At 41.5% G+C, this 21,425-nt stretch overlaps 2 pseudogenes; one reads left to right on the plus strand and one right to left on the minus strand.

Annotated features, from left to right (window-relative positions):
- Nucleotides 1-14,129: 14,129 nt before the first annotated feature.
- Nucleotides 14,130-14,248, minus strand: LOC148514035 (5S ribosomal RNA; annotated as a pseudogene).
- A 3,062-nt stretch (nucleotides 14,249-17,310) lies between these two features.
- On the plus strand, nucleotides 17,311-17,429 carry LOC148514036 (5S ribosomal RNA; annotated as a pseudogene).
- Nucleotides 17,430-21,425: the final 3,996 nt, after the last annotated feature.

The following is a 21,425-nucleotide window of genomic DNA, read 5'->3' on the forward strand; positions in this document are numbered from 1 at the left end:
ATTCTGTAAGTGAACTGAAGATTGACAGGGAAGCATATTTAATTTCACTATACTACATTTTTATCAAAAGATATCACTAACAAACTTAAACTTAGGGGTGCTTTGAATACATTGCTAAAACTAGTGCACAATAATTCTTTAAATGTTTTTAATCGCTGGTGTACTGTGTTATAGTGTAGTACCAGAGGCATGTATACCAAACTAACCTTCTTAAAAACAATTGTGAGCTTGTCTATATTAAACGTCATGAATAAATACATTTGCATATATGTACGTGTTATGTTAAAAAATGGTAAGGCTTAAAATTGCATTAACATTTTTTTTCATGTATGCATTAAAAATAACAATATATAATTCAAACAAAAATTAGCATTTGCCATTTTATGGCCACATAGACAAAAACATGACATAAACAAACAATGGTTTTTAACATTCTCAAATTTTTTGAATGATTTGGAAGAGGGCCACACTTGCAGATGGGTGATGTTGATATTAATGCGACTGTTGCTGCAACATATGTCCAAACACCACTTCCTACAAAAATAATAAAAACTCCAAATGTGTCTTCAACAACTTAATGAGACCCAACAGAAGACAAGATACCAGTACCAGTCCTTAGTAAAAGAGAGTTGCATAAAAGAGGCAATAGTATCCAGATTTCATAGTAGATAAAGTTCATTAAAGAAAATGGAAAGATCTGGATGTGAAATTTTACAAAAAATCAATATCTGCAAAGACGCTTCACTACAGATTCAGGAGAAGATAAATCCTGGATCTGGGTGGTCCCGCGTGTGCCCTGGCCAGAGCTAGTTTCTAGTTGCCTCTGCCAAAAACCTCCATTCTAGGGCAGGCAAAATTTTAACTTCTTGGGGGTCAAATGTAATATTTCAGGGAGTGGACATCCTGACCTTTTTGCTTGCTGGATTCGCGATTTTGCTCCTGAGTCTGTAGCGAAGCTCACTCCATCTAATTTAAATATATGACAAGACAAATTGTTTAAAAAGCATTAACAAATTTACAAATAACTAATAATTAGATTAAAATATAAAAAAAAAAAAAAGGTAATAAAAAATATAATTAAACAAAATAATCAATAAACACAGTGGTTCACAAACTTCAACCTATGGACCTGACCAAAATAATTACTATAATGTTATCTAGCAGGTATACATGTGTATTCTTTACTCACTGACACATTGCCATATTTACATTTTATAATTAATTTAATAAATGACTCTTAGTTTAATCTTACCGTTTACGCATATAATTAGTAGTATGAAAATTGGAGCTCACAGATTGGATTTTTGGAAAATTTCCAGCCAGATCATTCCATATTCTTTTCCAGGAACTTTGGTCCCACTATGAAACCTGGATAATGCCTCTTGTATCAGCAAATCATTCTCCCTCTTTATAAGACCTAGTACTTGAATCTTGTCTTCATTACAGATTGTTGGGTCTCCATCAGTTGGTACAGACACATTTGGAGGTGATGTTTGTGGATGAGGGATATTTGTTGATGGCCCAGCAACAGGCTCAACATCCACATCTGCAAGTGTAGACATTGCTGCAGGGGCAGCATACAAGTCCTTTCCAAATCCTTCAAGAAATTCGAGAAGGTCAAAACCAGTGTCTTCTTCCATTTTGACCACAAAACAGCTATCACAGAGAGTTCAGAATCCATCTAAGGATTTTTCTTTTATAGTAGGATGTGTACGCGAGGTGCGTAAGAACGTAATTAACATTCGCCTATAAATAGGCAACCCAAGAGCAGGTCCAGCCTTTCAATTGAATGGCAGAGATGCCGCTCATGCGAGTGACTGCTCATCCGTCTGGTAAGACACTTGTGTAGTGAACAGAAATACATTTTGAGACTGTGCAGCATTCTGATATTAAACAAAACTTATACTGTCTCATATGCAGCCATTTTTGTGTAGTCAGCCAATCACAAAGCACCATGGTGTATCTACAGTATGTAATATGAAAATACAGCCAGTGCCATCATGAGAGCCACATGCTTCAGCCGACTTGAACTTCGCCTTCTAACACAAATTATGGATCACAGGCTGGGGCATGCACCACCATATGTGTGTAACCGCACAAAGATGCAGGCGTACCGCGAGGTGCATAGGTGCCTCTGGCGCTTTGGATGCAGATGCACAGTGATGCAATTAGAGCTTCGGTGGTCGGATCCTGAGATGCTGCCAGCCTGATGTCCTGGCACAGTTACGGGCGATCAACGTAGAGTAAGTATGAGTAAATATGTGTATGCAAGTAAGTTAAGTATGCATATATCCATGTTTAATCGCAAAACATATGGCTTGCAACTGCATGCATGTGTGGTTGTTAGACATGTGGACATCTGTTTGGTACAGCCATTTTGTTTAATTTGTAGTGCATTGTGATTGTTTGGTGAGTATATAAGTGTATCTCTCTCTATTTGTTATTAAAAATGTTTTAATTACATTATAATCATGTCCATTGTTGTGTTTTTTATGTTAATTTTAATTGTTTACATATCTTTTTTCAAAGGACAACAGCAAGCTCTTCGAAGAAGATGCCGAAGAGTGGATCGAGCAATATCGCCATCCCCTCCACACTCCCCCTCCCCTGAACAATCCCATTCCCATAGCCACTCCCTCCCCCCTGACCAACATCATTCCCCTAGCCACTCCCTCTCCATTCCACTAGCTACTTTCTCTCCCCTGTTCAACCGCATTCCCCTGCCGAATCTCAATCATAGGGGGAGTCCTGCTTTGCCACATCCTCAACCCCAGGGCAAAGTGGCATAATGGTGAACTGATGAATGTTGAGCAAGGTATATGATAAAGTAGACATAATTAACCTTAGATGTGTAATTAATTTTAGTATTTGCAACATTTACAATGTTAACCAGGCAAATCCTTGAATTGCTTCCAAACAGGCCCCTACAAGGCAGCTAGTCACTCACACTGCAGTTTGGGTGGTCTGAAAGGGAGAGTGCAGGACCCATTATGCACATGTGATTAACGTATATAACATATCCTGAGATGAACATACATCTCAGAATTGAGGCCATACTATTTTGTCATGTCATAATTTCATTGTTAGGGCCACATTTATCTTCTAGTCTCAAACATTCTTGTTGTGTATGTGATTGGTGCTCCAGTTAATCAGCTGATAACTTTTTTTAAAGTCATATGCAACTTTTCTAAAAATCAAAAAGTTTCATGCATGCAGGTACAAGGGCCAATGGACCTCATTCAGAGTCGGTCGAAGCGGCTGCACGGTCGTACGGGAAAAGGGGCCGGATATGCAAATGATTCCCTCGCAAGTTGCGTCCCTTAGTTCGGATCTGTTACTGGCTGACCAAGGGGAGGAAGCGGTCGGATGACAAAAAATACGCCCCCTTCTCATACGCATTACACGTCATCTCCGGGCATATAAGGATTAATCGCGAGCATCGGTAACCATCGGAACTGGTCGTAGAGCTTAAGGTTGACCATACCCTCTCTTAAGCTCTACGATCATGTCAGTGTAAAAACCTCCCATGTCACATGTGCCATGACGCTACTTTGCTAATTATGCACTCCCATAAACCGTATGCACTCCCATAAACCGTATGCACTCCCATAAAACGCCGTTCGCATAATTAGGCACGCCTGCGTTCGGATCTCCACTCCCCCGTTTTCAAGCACCTTCCCCTGTTACCACTCACAAATGCTTCATTCTGTCACTCAAACTACCGACCTGGCTGTGTTCAAGGAGAGAGAAATTTCTGATTGTATCGGCTAGTTTGAGCACGCGCATTGCGAACTTTACGCATGCGCAGTATAGCGAACATCGGTGGCGTACGACCGTGCGGCCGCTTCGACCGACTCTGAATGAGGTCCAATGTCACTGACACCGTGTGGGAGGGCACATCATCCACAGCATAGTTGGTACACACTGGCTGATGCAGATGAATGTTATATTTATGTGTTTGTTTGCTGTGGTATAACAAGTGTGCAAATATGCTGATGTCCTTATTGTTTTTATTTTTAATTTCAGATCCAGAACGTCAGAGGCGCTGGGATGAGGCCATTCGGGGGGAAGTTGGCCAGATAAAAAATTGCCTAAACAAAATGATAGGGTCTCTGGACCGTTTTTTAAATGTCTTATAGTTTTTTTTCTTGTTAATTCATTAACAAGTTTTATGTTAAAAATAAAAGTTAATTTTGGTTTGCAAATACAATGTGTTGTGTAATTATTATTACACATTACTTTATTATAATTTTCAAATTATATATCTATATATACCTTTTGTAAATTAGCCAGAACAAAAGTACAATTAGCATTCATTGCAGGTGCACAACAAGCAATCATTAGTATCAGAACATCGATTGCTGTGGAAACTGCTTTAGCTGCATTTGCCAGTAAATAATCGGTGATTGATTGTGTGCGCTTCAGCTTCCTATTGTAATCGCTATTATATAATGAAGGGACGTGGGCGGCTTCATTTGCTGCTGTGCGTCTTTATTATTCACTGCGGTCATATTGTGGTGGCAGTCATCTGCATGTTCTCGCATGCACAGAATACGTGCGTTCGCAATTTTGTGAACCAAGCTGAATCAGTCCATTGATGTGATAAAATTATTTTAATTTGTCCCTGCATAAATTGACTTTAATGGGGTTTTAGCCATTTCCTAGCTTTAATTATTACAGTACGTGACACATCATAAAAGATCTTTGGTTCAGGGTGATGTCATAGAAACAGTATATATTAGAAGCTTGTGTATTGTAACATTTATAATAATAATAATATTGCTCAGGTCGGGCACAGGAACCCCAATTCCGACAGCAAGAGGTAAGCAGTTGTTTTAATTATTTTTTACTAAGCAGAAATAATTTTGGGAGGGGGCACTATAGAAATGTTAGACATATGTACCTATATATCTCAGCAGATATCAGGACACACAGTACATAATACACAGCTTAATATACAATACAGCAAACATTAGACAGCACTATGATAACCTGTGTCTAGGGGTTAGGTATATATGGTGATAATTATTATAGGGACAACTTTATATTTTATTACTCTCTGACTGACCTTGAAAAGTATATCAATTTTTTTCATTACACAGGGGATTGGTACAGTTATTAAATAAGTGTATTAATCAGACAACAGTGGCCCAAGGCATTGCAGGGTACATCAGCTGACATCGACGCACTTGGGCTACTTCTGTTTAGTAGAGATTGTGGCTGGGGTCTGGCTTTCTGTGCCCAGCGACGGGGGGGGGGGGGGTAGGGGCACAGCCATACCGGGCCCCGAGATTTGAGGGGCCCACAGACAATCCTGGTTGTAATGCCGCGGGCCGTAGCAAAGAAGGAGGAGATGATCCGAGCCTCCTCCCCTCTCGTCTCTGACCCTCCCCTCCTCTTACCTTCTTCTCCTCTCATAGACTGCAGTTGCCGGGGCCTGACGTCACACTGTAGTGACCGGCTGAGAGGTAACCTGTGCTACTGGGCTCTGGCTTTGCCCTGCTGCGGCCAGAAGTTAAGTATACTCCCTGTTTTTTTGTTTTTTTTCTCTTTCTCTCCCCTGCCCTCCTTACTGTATCCCTCACTGATACTTTCCCTTCATGTCCCAGTAAACCCTTCCAACCCAAATAACCCCCTTTACCCTCCTATAGAGACCTCGCTTACCCTCTGCCCCTTCACTACCTGCTTCTCCCGTAACCCACTGCCTCTCACCCTCTCCCTTTCACCTGCTATCCATTACCCTTTGCCTTTCCCTGTCACCCACTGCTTCTCCCTGTCACCCTCTCTCTTTCACCTTTACTGTGTCCACCTTCTTGTCCACCCTCTTCCCATTGTCTTCCTCTCCCTGCCACCCTCGCCCTTTCTTCCTTACCCTGTAATATACTGATTCTCTGTGTCATCCTGTTTCTGCCTGTTACCCTCTCCCTGTCATAAAATGCTTCACCCTCTGTCTATCCCCGTCACCCTCTCTCTCTGGTCAAACCTCTGCTATATGACAGTCACATTGGTTATATTCCTTTGCAAACAGGCGTCCTCCGAACCATGTGATCTTCCTCGTGAAAACTGAATACCAACTGCATTCTAGTCTTCAAAGGTTCCCCATTGCAGAGAGGTAAGGCAGACTCTCAAACGACTGGCCTGTACCTGCAAGGGACTTGGGGATGGGGGGGCCGGCCTAAAATATGTGTGTACTGGGCCCCATCATTTCTGTTGCCGGCCCTGGCCTCAGTCACATAAATGTGCCCGGGTCTGGTTACCATCAATAGCTAGCTGGCCCTGGCATTTAGGGCCTGATTCAGAGCCGGACGCTCTGACCAGAGCGCTCGCTCTGAATCAGGGCCCTCCTCCATTAAAATGGAGCGTCCTCCTGAACGCTCGTATAGCTGTGGGTGACCACCCACAGCATATACGAGCGTCCAAAAAGATGGTCGCGATGGTCTTGACCATCGCGACCATCGGACTTGCGGCGGAGACCCTGCGGTAGGGTCTCCCTGCCACAAGCCCTGGAGTGATTTTGGCTCTATCAGAGCCAAAATCACTCCCACTGACATCACTAGTGATGTCAGTGGGGCCGGCTTCAGACAGTAGGCGTTCCCATGGGAACGCCTCCGTCTGGGAGGCACACCCCCGGCACGCCCACCAAAGGGGGCGTGCTGTCAGTCACCATCGACAGCACGCCCCCTTTGGTGCGAGACCCGGAGCGACAGCTTGGCTGTCGCAGTCCGGGTCTCGCGCATGCGCACGACGGAGCTCCCTCCGTCGTGCGCATGCGCAGTGGGGAACATCAACCCACTTGCGAGCATACTGCCGCTTGCGAGTGGGTCTGAATGACCCCCCTAGTCCATAGACTGTATAGAAATTAGGAAGGTGTGCCATGCTGTCTTATTTTACTTATAACATATATACTCATGTTACACAGGTCTGCTGTTTTTATAATTGTTTTAAATGAGGAATTAAATTAGTAATTGATATATATAATACGAATGAAGTTTATTCTCACTTGTTTCTTTCTGCATAGATATTAATAAGATCCACATATGGAGCTCATCGTGCTGGTTGCGGTTCTTATTCTCATACTGCTTTCTGTGGTTGTTGTGATCTTCGGCATTTGCTACTGGTATGTAATATACTAATATCATATACAAGGTGTTAGATGTACCTAGCTAATAGGTGTATTATTACTTTACAGTATTATTATCATTACACAATATAACAATCATATATATTCCAGTTACACAGCTCTGCTGTTTTTATAATTGTTTTAAATAAGGGATTGATATGTGTAATATGGCTGCAAATTAAATGAATTTTATTCTCCTCACTTGTTTCTTTCTGCATAGATATCTGTAAGATCCACATATGGAGCTCATTGTCCTGATTGTGGCTCTAAGACTCCTGCTGATTTCTGTGGCTGCTGTGATCTTCGTCATTTGCTACTGGTATGTAAGTTGCTAATATCATGTACAGAGTGTTATATTTACCTAGCTAATAGGTGTATTATTATTATACAGTATTATATAAGAAACTGTATTTTGATATGATGGGGACCTGGGCAAGTTATACTTGGGAATGTGGTTACTTCTATAACATGTGACTTGCAGTGTTGTCATTATGCAGCAATACAGGGAGGACAAAGGCTGATTGTCTCTGTAATATATAGTTACCAATATATAGCTGGGAGAATATCTGTTCAGTGTATAGTTGTAACTAGGGGTGAGCGGGTTCGGATTTCTGAAATCCGAACCCCCCCCGAGCCCCCCCGATCCGAGTCAGGCTCGACTTTTCCCGCCTGACTCGGATATGAAATCGAGGCAAAACGTCATCATCCCGCCTACTGGGTCTCGCGGGTTTTGGATTCTATATAAGGTACCCGCGTCAGCGCCATTTTCTCACTCGGCTGTGGACAGTGAAGAGGGAGGGTGGGAGTTAGGGCTTGCTGGGCTGTGTAGTGTAGTGTAGTGTTGTGCTGTGCTGTGCTGCTGTTGTCCATAGGGGCTGTGTCCACTCCTCCAAAGTCCATAGGGGCTGACTGTACTGTATTGTGCAGTCAGTTGTCCATAGGGGCTGGCTGTGTTGTGCTGTGCTGCTGTTGTCCATAGGGGCTGTGTCCACTCCTCCAAAGTCCATAGGGGCTGGCTGTACTGTGTTGTGCAGTCAGTTGTCCATAGGGGCTGTGTCCACTCCAAAGTCCTGTGCAGTGTCCCAGTCCTAAAGGGGTGCTGTAGTGTTGTCCAGGGGGTGCTCTGTCCATCAGGGGTGCTCCCCCCAAGTGCAAAAAAAATAAATATTTTTTCTGTGTTTGTGAATTGTGTGCGCAGTAGCCGCACGTGCATCAACAAAGTAGTGCCAAGTGTGTGCCTGTGTCATAAGTAAAGGGCCGGCTGGCTTGACCGTTAAAGGGTGTTGTAACCCCTAAAGTGCACTCCAAACAAAATAAAAAAATATTTTCTGTGTTTGTGAATTGTGTGCATTGTGGCTGCACGTGCATCAACAAAGGAGCAGCGCCAAGCGTGCGCCTGTGTCCCATAGGTAAAGGGCCGGCTGGCTTGACCGTTAAAGGGTACTGTAACCCCCAAAGTGCACTCCAAACAAAATAAAAAAATATTTTCTGTGTTTGTGAATTGTGTGCACTGTGGCTGCACGTGCATCAACAAAGGAGCAGCGCCAAGCGTGCGCTTGTGTCCCATAAGTAAAGGGCCGGCTGGCTTGTCCGTTAAAGGGTGTTGTAACCCCCAAAGGGTACCCCAAACAAAATAAAAAAAATATTTTCTGTGTTTGTGAATTGTGTGCACTGTGGCTGCACGTGCATCAATAAAGGAGCAGCGCAAAGCGTGCACCTGTGCCCCATAAGTAAAGGGCCGGCTGGCTCATTTCTTAAAGGGTGGTGTAACCCACAGAGTGCACTAGTCTCCAACAAAAATAAAAAATTATTTTCTGTGTTTGTGTGCGCCTTAGCCGCACGTATATATCAATATAACATAAATGGAGGACCAAACTTTCTCCGATAAAAATAAAATAGGGAAAAATCAAGAACCACTTCCTCCTAGTGCTGTTGCTGCTGCTGGGAGTTGTTCATCATCCCAGAGAGGAAGTACGAACACCACTACTTTTACTAAACAATTGACCCTCCAACAGTCCTTAGCGAGGAGGATGAAGTACGACAGCAGTCATCCTGAAGCAAAACGTATAACTGAGGCCTTGACTGCTATGTTGGTGTTAGACGTGCGTCCGGTATCTGCCATTAGTGCAGTGGGATTTAGACAATTGATGGAGGTAGTGTGTCCCCGGTTCCAAATCCCGTCTAGATTCCACCTGCATCCTCAAAGCAGCAGCGACAAGCGTGCGTCTGTCTGTTAAAGGGTGGTGTAACCCTCAAAGTGCGCTCCACAAACAATAAAAAAATTCTTTTTTTTCTGTCCTTGTGAATTGTGTGAGCTGTAGCTGCACCTGCATCCTCAAAGCAGCAGCGACAAGCATGCGTCTGTCTGTTAAAGGGTGGTGTAACCCTCAAAGTGGTATGTATGTATTGGACCAGCCAGTGTGCTGCCTGTGTTATAGTCATGTCTGTGTTACTGTGCTGTACTGTAATACAATATGCTGCTCTATAATATAATGTCATACCTCCCAACTGTCCCGATTTTCGCAGGACAGTCCCGTTTTTTTGGGAGCTGTCCCGCCCGCGGGTTGCAGTGTCCCGCGGGCGGGGGGAGGTTGGGAGGGAGATCTACTCACCGCTGCTGTGCTTATCTGCGCACACAGCGGTGAGCTTGCTGCGCTGTGCGTGCACCACACCCGGCTAAAGATCCATGCTGTGGGCGGTCTGCCATCTGCGACAGGACTGGGCACGCCCATCAGCGTGATGACGCCGGGACGTGTCAGCCGGCCACGCCCACCCTCCCGACTACTGACCACAAGCTGCAGAGAGCTGTAGGGGACCTAGCAATACAAAAGATGCTCGGCCACGCCCCCAACCGATGCCTGACTACGAGTTTTATTCTCTGCTTTCCCGGGGCTGGCTGTAACCATGTGGTATACTTGGGTGACCTACCTGGCATTTAGGATTTTAGATTGAGATTGCAGGTAATAACTATTGGTGTAAAAGGGTCAACCATGTATTTAAAAGGAACAAGGTATTGAAAATTAAAAAAAAATTTAGATGAAGGATGTTCATGTTTTTAATATAAACATAAACATCCTTCATCTATTCATTTTTTTAATTTTCAATACCTTGTTCCTTTTATTATTATTATTATTATTATTATTATTATTATCATTTATTTATATGGCGCCACAAGTGTTCCGCAGCGCCTTACAAAGTACATAGACAAAAAAGTAACCATTGACTTACAATACAATACAATACAATACAGGACAGGACATGGATAAACATTGCTATTTTAGTGACATTAACGCCCGCATAAGCAGCCAAGTGTCAGTTGCCCTAGTGGCTAGTAAGAGATAAATTAAATTACAGTAGGGAGAAGCACAAGAGGGTAGAGGGCCCTGCTCGAAAGAGCTTACATTCTTTAAGGGAGGGGAAGACAAACAGGAGTGACACAGAATTGGGTGGGCCGGGAGAAAGGAAGATGTAGCAGCAAGTTAGGATGAGAGCTGAAAGGCTTTAATGAAGTAGTGGGTCTTAAGAGCTCGTTTGAAAGATGGTAGAGAGGTGCAGAGTCTGATAGGGAGAGGGAGGGAGTTCCAAAGGTGAGGAGCAGCACGGGCAAAGTCTTGGAGGCGGGAGTGGGAGGAAGTAATCAATTGGCATGAAAGGTGGCGTGTATTAAGTGAACGAAGAGGGCGGACAGAAGAGTGAAGGGAGATTAGATCAGAGATGTAAATGGGAGAGGAATGGGTGAGGGCTTTGTAAGTGAGTGTAAGAGCCTTGAATTGGGTTCTGAAAGGGAATGGGAGCCAGTGGAGGGCTTGCAAAAGAGGGGAGGCAGATGTAGAGCGTTTGGAGAGGAAGATGAGCCGAGCAGCAGCATTGAGCACAGACTGGAGAGGAGAGAGATGGGATTTGGGGAGGCCAGCTAGGAGAAGGTTACAGTAGTCCAGTCTGGACAAAACCAGTGAATGTACAAGGGTTTTGGTAGCATCCCGGGTGAGAAAGGGTCTGATCTTGGAAATATTCTTGAGATGGAAACGACAGGACTGTGAGAGGTTCTGAATGTGTGGTTTAAAGGAGAGGGAAGAGTTCAGGATGACTCCAAGACAACGCACTTTGGGGCTAGATGAGATAGTAATGCCATCTATTAATAAAGAAATAGTGGGACATGATGTTATGTGGGAGGGTGGGAAGACTATCAGCTCAGTCTTAGACATATTAAGTTTGAGAAATCGCTGGGACATCCAGGAAGAGATAGCAGAGAGACAGTTGGAGATACGAGTCAGTATAGAGGGGGAAAGATCAGGTGAGGAAAGGTACATCTGAGTATCATCAGCATAGAGATGATAATGGAGGTCAAAAGAGCTGATGAGTTTACCTAGAGAAGACGTATAGAGAGAGAATAGGAGAGGTCCAAGAACAGAACCTTGGGGAACACCTACTGTAAGAGGCTATGGGGGGGAGGAGTCGCCATGAGAGGAAACAGAGAAGGAACGGTCAGAGAGGTAGGAGGACAGCCAGGAGAGAGCAGTGTCACGTAGACCATGGGAGTGAAGTATATGCAGCAGTAGAGGGTGGTCCACAGTGTCAAAGGCAGCAGAGAGATCAAGGAGAATGAGCAGTGAGTAGTGGCCCTTGGATTTGGCAGCAAGGAGGTCGTTGCTGACTTTTGTGAGGGCAGTTTCAGTGGAGTGGAGAGAACGGAAGCCAGACTGAAAAGGGTCAAGGAGGGAGTGGGAGGAAAGAAATGTGGTGAGGCGGTTGTAAACAATACGCTCAAGGAGTTTGGAGGCAAAAGGGAGGAGAGAGATTGGACGGTAGTTAGAGAGAATGTTAGGATCAAGGTTAAGTTTTTTAAGAATGGGGGAAACACGGGCATGCTTGAATGCAGAAGGAACAGTGCCAGATGAGAGGGAGAGATTAAGGAGGTGGGCAAGATGGGAGCAGGCAGAAGGAGAGAGGTAGCGGAGGAGGTGGCAGGGGATAGGGTCGAGAGGAGAGGTGGAAGGGGGGGAGGACTGGATAAGGGCCTTAACTTCCTCTCCAGTCACAGGGGAGAAGGATGTCAGAGTCTGTAAAATGGATGGGGAGGGGTGATCCGGGAATGGAGGAGGTGGAGAGCTGGGGGACTGGTTGGATATGATGTCCTGACGTATGGAATCAATTTTAGATGTGAAATAGGTAGCAAAGTCAGTGGCAGAGAGCAAGGAGGGGAGACGAGGAGGGGGTGGACAGAGGAGGGAGTTGAAGGTGGAAAAGAGACGCTGGGGATTTGAGGACAGGGAGGAGATGAGATTATTGAAATATGACTGTTTAGAGAGGGAGAGCGCAGCACTATAGGATGAGAGCATGAAATTGAAATGGAGAAAATCTGCCTGAGAGCGTGATCTTCTCCACTGTTGCTCGGCGGTTAAATATATGCCTGTATATATATATATATATATATATATATATATATATATATATATAAATCAATAGAAGAAAACAGCGCCAAATTTGTCCACTCTGTTTAACGTGAAATACCTTTCACAAGTGTGTGTTTTTTGTTTTTTTATATTGGTAAATCTAATAGAAATATAATAGAAATATTATACATATATATATATATATATACATATACTATTTGTATATGTAGCACTCCCTTGATAAGTATAAGGTGTCTGCTTGGTCAACAAAAAATGGTGGCCATGGCTAGGCCACCTTGGTACAGGAAACAATATGACAATATAGCTGACCACAAGCGCCTCCTAGTGCATATACAGTGAACCAATTAAACCTGTGCAAATACAATTTTTTGTGTTTATATCCTTGTCCTTATCCAGGACCGTGACATACAAGTGACTTTGTGCAATAAATACAACCGTGTAATATATATGAATAAATATATTTAAAACTGCATAAATAATGTGCATAAAAATTTTTTCATTAAATAAAACAATTCATAGACAACACACAATGACATAAATACACAGAAATAATGGATAAAAAGCTAGTACTAAAAGATAATAAATAGCGATTTTTAGTGAAAAATAAATATATATTTTCTAAAATAAATCGGATTTATAGCTTATCTTTTCCAGCAGTATTTTGGGAAGAGTTCATAAAGTGCAAGGTCAGGGTCCCAACGCGTTTCGTCCTCTGGACTTCATCAAGGGGAAGTGTATGCATAGAGACAGAGCAGGGTTTATATACCTTAAGTACAGGAAGCACATGTCCTCATTTCGTGACATCATTTCCTGTTACCTATTTCAGGTCAAAAAGCCATATAATGTCCAGATTTTAACAATAAAATTTGTATTATGGCACTCATTATAAACAATATAAAACATAGAAAGCAAATAAATTATGTGAGTCAATGTTTTTCTGCTTCATGATTATAGTTCTGTCCAAGTGGAACGCATGTGAGGCGCACCCCGTCATTTCCGGTCATGTGGTCCGCGGGCTGGTATTGGTTTAACATAATGCCAGTCTAGGTGGAACGCAGGGAGAACACAGGATGAGCGCACCGCGTCACTTCCTGTTCCATGTAGTATTGGGTAAGTGACTACCAGTCCCCATATTACATCACCATTAAATAGCTATTAAGATGTTACTTTTCCATCTCCAGGTCCCCACCGGCGGCCATCTTGGTAGTTCTTTCATAACCTGTGGCAGCCATCTTTGTAGTTCCTAGATGCTATGACCAGTGCCATTCAATAAAGAACTGGGAGGAATTAGCATTCTTATTCTGGGATGCTAAACGTCTTTATTGACCATTAACACGTATCCTGAAAAAGAGGAGAAAATTAAGGCAGACACAAATATGATGAGCTATTTAATCAGAGACTCCATTCCCTGATTGTCAATGCAGAAAGTGAACTATACAAAAAGACAATAGTCTATGGATACCAACTAAATAATAGGTTTATATTCAGAAAAATTACATGTTAGATGGAAAGGTGACTGATGCAGGTGCAAAATTGTAAAACAAGACTCGGAGCCATATCATATTCTATATGCCATTTTATTCCCATTCACAATTTTACTACAACACCTGGTCTTCCTAGGAGGTCCCCCATCCAAGTACTGACCAGGCCCAATCATGCTTCGCTTAGAAGATCAGACGAGATTGGGCATTGACATGTTGGTATGGTTGTAGGTATGTGTTCACTTATGCATAGATTTATGGACTTTGCTCCACGAGGACCTGTAATCAATCGCATTTCAGCTTCATCACCCTCCATATCATAAATAAGAACATGTTTTAATAATAATACTGTAGTCCAAACTTTTGCTTCCTTTTTTTTATCTATAAAGTTGTCTTTAATCGCCTTGGTACATGATAACGTATATTATACCGCTATCATTGTGTCTTAAGTCATATAAAAGGAGCTATTTCATAGTTATCGTTAAACCCCATGGGAAATAAAGTGTTTAATTCGAAGATCCAGAACATTTCACGTTGAGCAAGTTTCTTGCCCAGATCTCCCCCTCTCTCTCCCATGGTTACATGTTCTATTGCTTTAAAGGACAATTCTTCTGGGTTGGATCCATGGTGTGTATTAAAATGTCTTGAGACCATGTGATTTTCTACTTTATTCTTGATATTCCTCACATGTTCCTGCATCCTTAACTTGAGGGGCCTCTTTGTTTTTCCCACATATTTAGTACCACATGAACACTCTAACAGGTAGATCACTGATGTAGAATTACAGTTCATGAATTCCTTTATTTTATATTCCTTCGAATTATCATGATTCTTAAAGATCTTCCTTTGTGGATTCAAATATTTACAGATATTACATCGACCACATTTGTAACATCCAACACATTTTGGTAATGTTCTAATGGGTTCTGTTGTGTCACTTCTCAGGAGACTTGGTGCTAACGAGTCTTTAAGGCTTTTGGCTTTCCTGAACACAGTGGGTGGCTTTGGTGGAATCACATCCTTTAAAATAGGGTCCAACAGCAAGATGTTCCAATGTTTTGAAAGTGTCGCCCTTATCTTTTTTTCCTGTCCACTATAGGTGGTGATGAAGGGGATTATTTTATTTTCTTCTTTCACCTTCTGTTTATATATTAGTAATTCGGACCTCACCAGATTTGTAGTTTTTTGAATTGCTCTCCCAATTATTTCTTCCGGGTATTCTTTATTTTGAAATATTTCTTGGTAGATTTGGATCTGTTGATCACACATAGTTGGATTACTACAATTACGTTTGATCCTGTGGAATTGTGAATACGGAATATTGTCCTTCCAACTCTTCAGATGATTACTTTTATAATGTAAGTAACTGGTTGTATCAACTTTTTTAATGTAGTTACTTGTGCAGATCATCTCATTATCCCCTGTCAATACCAAGTGCAGAAATTCTATGGAAGTTCTATTAAAATTGGAAGTAAATTTCAAATTCATATTGTTGTCGGATATATGTGATAAAAACGATTTAAAATTCTCTTCTAAACCTTCCCAAATCATTAAAATATCATCAATATATCTCTTATAAAAAATGATATTATTTTTAAAAGGATTGTTATTATATACATACTCCTCTTCCCAACATCCCATGAATAAATTCGCAAAGTTGGGTGCAAACGTCGTCCCCATTGCTGTTCCACATATTTGTCTGTAAAATTGGTCCAAAAATCTAAAATAATTATGTTCCAAGATAAAAGCCATTAAATCACATAAAAATTCTCTATGTGTTGGGTTCATTGAAGGGTCTTGATTAAGAAAGTATCTACAAGCGTTAATTCCTTTGTGGTGTTCAATACAAGTGTACAATGATTGAACATCTATGGTAACCCAGGAGTAGCTTTCTTTCCATGCTAGGTTTTCCACTGCTTGTAAAACATGTGTCGTGTCTTTTAAGTACGACTCTAAGTTTTGTACATACTTCTTTAGGAAGATATCAACATACTCAGAAATGTGTGAAGTGAGTGATTCAATTCCAGCAATTATTGGTCTTCCTGGAGGCTCTACCATTGATTTATGTACTTTAGGTAGGAAATAAAAAGTGGGGGTTATGGGACTAGTATTCATAAGGTATTGGAATTCGTTTTTATCTAAAATCTCATTGTGTAATCCAAATACCAATAGTGTTCTTAGTTCATCAATATATTCATTAAGGGGATCTTGTTCAAGTAAGATATATGAGTCCTTGTCCCCCAAAAGTCGGTTTGCTTCTTTCAAATAATAAGATCGATCCATAAGTACTAGTCCCCCCCCCCTTGTCAGCTGGTTTCAAAACAATATTTGTGTTCTTTTTCAGATTTCTTAGTGCCTCTTTTTCACTGTTCTTAAGATTCTGCTTCTTTGTTGGCACAAATTCTTCATCGCAAAGTTCCTTTTTCACCATTTCATAAAATATGTTGATGTGACTTCCTTTGGACTCAATCGGATAGTATTTTGACTTCCCCTTCAGGCCAGATTTAGATTTTTGCATCTCAAAGTTATTTACAATTGCATTTTCCTTCTTTAAGTAATGTCTTTTTAGTGTGAGGTTCCTAATAAATTTATTTAAATCAATAAAGGTTTCGAATTTATTCATATTGCTTGTTGGAGCAAAGTTAAGTCCTTTGCTGAGCAGAGAAATTTCAGGTGGTGTAAGTTGATGTTGGGATAAGTTGAAAATTCCATGTGCTGTTGGATCTAATGGTGTAGGTTTCTTCTTTTGTATGTTCTTCCGTTTGCCCCCTCGTGTTCCTCTTCTTCTCCGATTCTTCTTTTCATTGGTGATGCCAATTTGGTTGTTTCTCTGAAAAAGGGCCTTCTCGTGTGTTGCGGAGTGGGATGAGTTCCTGGGGATAAAAAAATCAGTGTCGCTAATGGAATCCAGCCTTTGTAATGTGTTGAATCTGTTGTTTGTCTGTATTCCTCTGTTGTATGGTGATTCATCCTCATCTTTATGTGCCGATGGCACGTGAAATGTTCTGGATCTTCGAATTAAACACTTTATTTCCCATGGGGTTTAACGATAACTATGAAATAGCTCCTTTTATATGACTTAAGACACAATGATAGCGGTATAATATACGTTATCATGTACCAAGGCGATTAAAGACAACTTTATAGATAAAAAAAAGGAAGCAAAAGTTTGGACTACAGTATTATTATTAAAACATGTTCTTATTTATGATATGGAGGGTGATGAAGCTGAAATGCGATTGATTACAGGTCCTCGTGGAGCAAAGTCCATAAATCTATGCATAAGTGAACACATACCTACAACCATACCAACATGTCAATGCCCAATCTCGTCTGATCTTCTAAGCGAAGCATGATTGGGCCTGGTCAGTACTTGGATGGGGGACCTCCTAGGAAGACCAGGTGTTGTAGTAAAATTGTGAATGGGAATAAAATGGCATATAGAATATGATATGGCTCCGAGTCTTGTTTTACAATTTTGCACCTGCATCAGTCACCTTTCCATCTAACATGTAATTTTTCTGAATATAAACCTATTATTTAGTTGGTATCCATAGACTATTGTCTTTTTGTATAGTTCACTTTCTGCATTGACAATCAGGGAATGGAGTCTCTGATTAAATAGCTCATCATATTTGTGTCTGCCTTAATTTTCTCCTCTTTTTCAGGATACGTGTTAATGGTCAATAAAGACGTTTAGCATCCCAGAATAAGAATGCTAATTCCTCCCAGTTCTTTATTGAATGGCACTGGTCATAGCATCTAGGAACTACAAAGATGGCTGCCACAGGTTATGAAAGAACTACCAAGATGGCCGCCGTCCCTATCCGAAGTATTATAACGATCCATAAATATTGGAAGAACAGTGATGGAATACAAACAGTCAAGGAAAAACATTGAACATCTTATGTTAAGAATGGCAAACCTCTGTTTTCCGATTGACCCCGATTAGTGTTTGACATAGCACTCAAAACCATAAAGACGACTGCTACAAGTGGTAAAAGAACTACAAAAATGGCCGCCGGCTTCATGTAAAAGAACTACAAAAATGGCCGCCGCTTTAATGTAAAAAAACTACAAAAATGGCTGCCGCCTTCATCTAAAACGACCTCATGGTCTACTAATACAATTACAAGCGAGCGACACATCCTCCGGTGGGGACCTGGAGATGGAAAAATAACATCTTAATAGCTATTTAGTGGTGATGTAATATGGGGACTGGTAGTCACTTAACCAATACTACATGGAACAGGAAGTGACGCGGTGCGCTCATCCTGTGTTCTCCCTGCGTTCCACCTAGACTGGCATTATGTTAAACCAATACCAGCCCGCGGACCACATGACCGGAAATGACGGGGTGCGCCTCACATGCGTTCCACTTGGACAGAACTATAATCATGAAGCAGAAAAACATTGACTCACATAATTTATTTGCTTTCTATGTTTTATATTGTTTATAATGAGTGCCATAATACAAATTTTATTGTTAAAATCTGGACATTATATGGCTTTTTGACCTGAAATAGGTAACAGGAAATGATGTCACGAAATGAGGACATGTGCTTCCTGTACTTAAGGTATATAAACCCTGCTCTGTCTCCATGCATACACTTCCCCTTGATGAAGTCCAGAGGACGAAACGCGTTGGGACCCTGACCTTGCACTTTATGAACTCTTCCCAAAATACTGCTGGAAAAGATAAGCTATAAATCCGATTTATTTTAGAAAATATATATTTATTTTTCACTAAAAATCGCTATTTATTATCTTTTAGTACTAGCTTTTTATCCATTATTTCTGTGTATTTATGTCATTGTGTGTTGTCTATGAATTGTTTTATTTAATTAAAAAAATTTTATGCACATTATTTATGCAGTTTTAAATATATTTATTCATATATATTACACGGTTGTATTTATTGCACAAAGTCACTTGTATGTCACGGTCCTGGATAAGGACAAGGATAATAACACAAAAAATTGTATTTGCACAGGTTTAATTGGTTCACTGTATATGCACTAGGAGGCGCTTGTGGTCAGCTATATTGTCATATATATATATATATATAGATTATTTTATGTAGATATATATATATATATATATATATATAGATCAGTGGGTGTAACAAGACACGCCCACAAACAGTAAGCCACGCCCCCGCCGGCGCGCGCCGAGGCGCATTGTCCCTCTTTGCAAATTACAAATGTTGGGAGGTATGTAATGTGCCTCTATTTATTGCTCTTGATAACCATTACTTTCTTGCTATGTGCTGTAACTGACAGTCTTTTCTTATTTTTTAACTTTTAGCAAGAAGCAGCCATCAAAAAGAGAGACAGGTCTTATCCAGGAATCTATACTCATCATCAACCCAGGTAACATTAACTAGATAACAACATGATATTAATGTGTCCTTAGTTATCTTTGCTGTTAGTACATTCTGTGCCCTGGTTTTGCGCATAATGGTGAGGAGGGCACCGGCCCTCTGTAATAGGCTGGGACTCTGAGCACTGCAGGAGGAGAGGGAAGGGGTGGCCGCCACACTGCCTGCATGTTCTATTTTCCTTCCTTCCTGGCTGTCAGGTATCTGCAGTCAGTGGCATGAAGCATGCAGGCAGTGTGGTGACCACCCCTTCCCTCTCCTCCTGACCTCAGAGGCCCAGCCTGTCAATCAGATAAGAAGCTCCGCCCCTCCAGACGAGGAGATGCTGCCAAATTACGTCATGTTAAGAAGTAATGTGTGTGTAAGTGTATATGTGTACTGTATATATGTGTTTATGTGTACTATATATATGTATGTATGTAGGTGCGAATATGTGCACTGTATATGTGTGTGCCTGTGTACGTACATAGGTAGATATGTATGAGTGTATATGTGTACTGTATGTGTGTATAAATGTATATATGTATGAATATGTGTACTGTATATGTATGTGTGTGTATGTATACTGTATGTGTGTGTATATGCATAAATGTATATATGTATGAATATATGTACTGTATATGTATGTGTGTATGTATACTGTATGTGTGTATATATGTATGAATATGTGTACTGTATATGTATGTGTGTGTATGTATACTGTATGTGTGTGTATATGTATAAATGTATATATGTATGAATATGTGTACTGTATATGTATGTGCACTGTATATCTATCTATCTGTGTGTATGTGTACTGTATATCTATCTATCTGTGTATATGTGTACTGTATATGTGTATGCATGAATGTATTTATGTGTGAATATGTGTACTGTATGTGTGTGTGTATTAGGGGTGTGCCCCGGACACTTTTCGTGTTTTGGATCTGGATCTTTCTTCGTGTTTTGGATCTAGATTGGTTTTGCCAAAACCACCCTTCCGTGTTTTGGGTTCTGGGTTTTGTGTTTTGGATCTGTATTTTTTTGAAAAAAAGCATAAAAACAGCTAAAATCACAGAATTTGTAGGTTTTTCTGCCCCTATGCTATTATTAACCTCAATAACCTTAATTTCCACTCATTTCCAGTCTATTCTGAACACCTCACACCTCACAATAGTGTTTTTATGTCCAAAAGGTTGCACCGAGGTAGCTGGATGACTATGCTAAGCGACACGAGTGGGCGGCACAAACACGTGACCCATTTAGGCGTGATACTGCAGTGGCAGACAGGATGGCAGTTTGAAAAACTAGACCCCAAACTGTACATAATGCAAAGAAAAAAAAGAGGTGCAAGATGGAATTGTCCTTGGGCCCTCCCACCCACCCTTATGTTGTATAAACAATACATGCACACTTTAACAAACCAATCATTTCAGCGCCAGGGTCTGCCACACAACTGTGGCTGCAATGATTGGTTCGTTTGGGCCCCCACAAAACAAGCTGGCAATTAATCTGTCCCTGCACAAACTGGCTCTACGGAGGCAAGATGTCATCCTCATCCTCCTCATCCACCGATTCCTCACCCTCTTCAGTGTTGTGTACATCCTCATCCTCACAGAGTATTAACTCGTCCCCACTGGAATCCACCACCACAGGTCCCTCTGTACGTCCTGGAGGCTGGTCTCCCTGGAAGAGCTGATAATTCATTTTGATGAACATCATCTTCTCCACATTCTGTGGAAGCAACCTCCTACGCCTTTCGCTGACAAGGTTCCCGGCTGCACTAAACACTCTTTCGGAGTACACACTGGAGGGGGGCAACTCAGGTAAAATAGAGCCAGTTTGTACAGGGGCCTCCAAATTGCCTCTTTTTCCTGCCAGTACAGGTATGGACTGTCTGACATGCCTACTTGGATGCTGTCACCGATGTAATCCTCCACCATTCTGTCAATGGTGACAGTATCATATGCAGTGACAGTAGACATGTCAGAAATTGTTGCCAGGTCCTTCAGTCCGGACCAGATGTCCAAACTTGGTCCTGCCTGCCCTGC

The sequence above is a fragment of the Taudactylus pleione genome, unplaced genomic scaffold (genome assembly GCF_031769625.1).
Source record: "Taudactylus pleione unplaced genomic scaffold, aTauple2 ptg000262l, whole genome shotgun sequence".
Classification (NCBI taxonomy): Eukaryota; Metazoa; Chordata; class Amphibia; order Anura; family Myobatrachidae; genus Taudactylus; species Taudactylus pleione.